General features: G+C 60.2%; 1 protein-coding gene across 1 annotated transcript in view; it reads left to right on the forward strand.

Moving 5' to 3' along the window:
- GRIN2D (glutamate ionotropic receptor NMDA type subunit 2D) overlaps positions 1–2,809 on the forward strand; it is a 59,443-nt gene that overhangs the window by 1,180 nt on the left and 55,454 nt on the right. The gene's annotated exons all lie outside the window — the stretch shown is intronic.

Here is a 2,809-nt window from a genome sequence, read left to right on the forward strand (position 1 = left end):
ACAGCTTCCCTGTCACTGGCCAGCCCCCCTTCGTTCTCTCTCCTCACTCTCCCCTCCTTTTTCGGAGCTATGAGCCTGCTATTAATACCCCGCCAGCCAAGGACCTTGAGGGCATCCAGGCCCCCAGCACCCACCCCACATCCCAAACCGCCTCCCCTTCCCCAAGGTTCTGGAATACCCTTCCAGCCTCTTCCAAGCACCAGGATTAGGGTGGGGAGAGGACCGGGGGTGGGGTGGGGTGGGGAGCCGCGGGCGGGTAGGACGCCGGCTGCAGCATGAGGGGGGGCTGGCTGTTGATCAAAGTGGCCTCTCGTGTCTTCTGTGGTGGTGGATAGGGGAGCCAGCGGTGGGGACAAGGACACCCCAGAAATCTCTGGCACCCGCCTCCCCTGCTAGGGAACGGACTGGGACTGTGTGGGGAGACCACCCAGGGAGGCTGGAGCTGGGGTGTGCCTGGGATACTAGGACTGATGGGGCTGAGAATGACAGGGGTCCTTAAGGGAAGAGAGGGTGTGGGGGAGGTCAATACCCTTGGGTCTGAGAGTCCAGGATCCCCGAGTCTGAAGGAGGAGGCAGGCTGCTGGGGTCCGGATTCCTATATGCCTGGGGGGCAGAGGCCCAGAGGCTGGGACTCCTGGTCTTGGAGGTGGAGAGGCCCAGAGAGGAGAGTCGGAACTCCCGGGTCTTTTTTGGGGAGAAGTTGGAGGATAGGGCTTGGATCTGAGGAGGGACAGGTGGGGGGGGGGGGTCTGTGTTCTGAGTCCCGGACAGGGTAGGGGGTGGGGGAGGGTCTGGACTCGAGCCCCCCAAGGATGGAAGTGGGAACTGAAGATCCTTTCAGGGTATTGGCCGGGAAAGGTGGCTGCCCCTGCTCCCCAGCCCTTGGGCCACAGCAGGGAGCAGGGTTAGGGCCCCAAGGGCAGAGGCCGGGCAGGGGTGGGTCTGCCACCGGCTGAGTGGGCCCGAGGGGTGAGCAGCCACTGGGAAGGGCGGGGCGAGTGAGTGTTAACCCAGGGGGGCCAGGCCACAGCTGTGGGTTATTTTGGGGTGGAAGGGGCTGATTCTGAATACTGATTGAGCCAGCTGCTTGGGGAAGGGCAGCGGGGAGGAGGGGCAGGCTGTTAGGGTCCCCTACCCCCATCCCTGGGGAGACAGTGACCCAGGGGATGGGGGCGAGGCCTGTGGGCACCAAGAGGGGTGGGCCTTTCCCCCTCCCTGCCTGTTTGTCAGCGGACCGGGCCTGTGCTACCATGGCAACTGGACAGGCCGTAGATTGACAGCTAAAGAGAACCCTGCCCTGTCTGGACCACCACTCCTCTCAGGAACCCCCTGGGTCCAGCTCCAGTCCCTCTGCGGGAACCAAGACTTCAGGTTCCGAACCCCCTAGCCCCTCCTTCCTCGGACCCAGAGGCTAGCTCCACCCCCACCCCATTCCCCTTGCTGCTTCCCTCTGACCCCGGTAGCCGGTCCCCAAGCCACTCTTCTTTCAGCCTCAGGGGTCTCAGCCCCTAGCTCCTTCCTCCTTCAAACCTGGGAATCCGGGTCCCCAATCTCTCGTCACTCAGACCCTCCTACCCCAGGCAGTCAATATCAACAGGGGGCTGGGGGTAGCGGGCACAGGAGGAGGCACCCTATTTCCTCTAATTTACTAATTTGCGCCAGGCTGGGAGCCAGGGACGGCACCCCCCACCAGCTCTCCACAGCTGTGGCCCCTAACCCCGCAGCCCAGCCTGGGCCTCAACTCCCTCTCTCACTTTCACTTGACAATGGAGGTGGTAATGGCAGGGACAGGACAAAAGTAGGACACAGGGTATGATGGGGAGCGGGGCTGGGGGTCGGGGGGGTAATTGCTCTCCTCAGGATGCCCCACTAATTCCTTCTTTCTCTCTTCCTCCACACCTCACCTTTTTTTTTTTTTTCTCTCCCTTTCTCATTTTCTCCCCCACTTTTCCCTCCTTTGATTTTCGCACCCTCCTGCTACCCGCCTTCCCGGCCTCCTTTCATGTCTGTGCTGGCCATCTCCCTGGTGGGGGTCTCCATCTCTGCCTCGCTTGGCTATTTCTGTCTTCCTCTTCCGGTGTCTGCCGGTGTCTGCCATCGGCTCTCTGCGGGCCTCCCTCCATCTCGGCTCCCCGTCTTGTGTGTGTGTGTGTCTCTCTCGTGGCGGCTGTGGGGTCTGTTGGCCTGGGTTTCTTCCCATCTTCCTCCCTAACTTTCTGGTCTCTCTTATCTCTCCCGCCTCCATCGCTCTGTCTCTGTCATTCGCGCCCTCTGTCTCTCCCATTCCTGTCACTGTCCTTGTCTCTGGTTTTCCGTCCCTGTCTCTCTCTCTCCCTGGCCATCTCTCCAATCTCCCTGGGTCTCTCTCTGCTTCTACCCTGATCCGCTGTCTGTGGGTCTCTCCTTTCCATCTCACGGTTGGGTCATCTCTGACTTGTCTTATTTCTCTTCCTACCTCTGTGCCTACCCATCCCCATCACCCACCTTTGCTCCGCGCCCTTGTGTCTCTCATATTCCCATTCTCCCCATCTCTTTCTACGTCTGAATTTGTTTCCCTACACGCACCTCTCCCTGTCTGGTCCCCTCAACCTCTCTCGCTGTGTCTCCCCCTGTCTCTGTGTCTCTACTACTCTGTCTCTCCCTGTCTCTGTCTCTCCCTGTCTCTGTGTCCCTCGTTCTATCTTTTAAAATCTCTGTACTTCTTTCTACATCTTGTCTCCCTGTTCATCTTCCCACCCCTGTCTCTCCCAATTGTATCTCTCTGTTCCTGGGGTCTTTCCCTCTCCTCCCCGTGTGTCCCCCTGGGCCC

This window comes from Orycteropus afer, unplaced genomic scaffold, assembly GCF_000298275.1.
Source record: "Orycteropus afer afer isolate SDZICR_OR568_19922 unplaced genomic scaffold, OryAfe1.0 scaffold00854, whole genome shotgun sequence".
In the NCBI taxonomy this organism is placed as follows: domain Eukaryota; kingdom Metazoa; phylum Chordata; class Mammalia; order Tubulidentata; family Orycteropodidae; genus Orycteropus; species Orycteropus afer.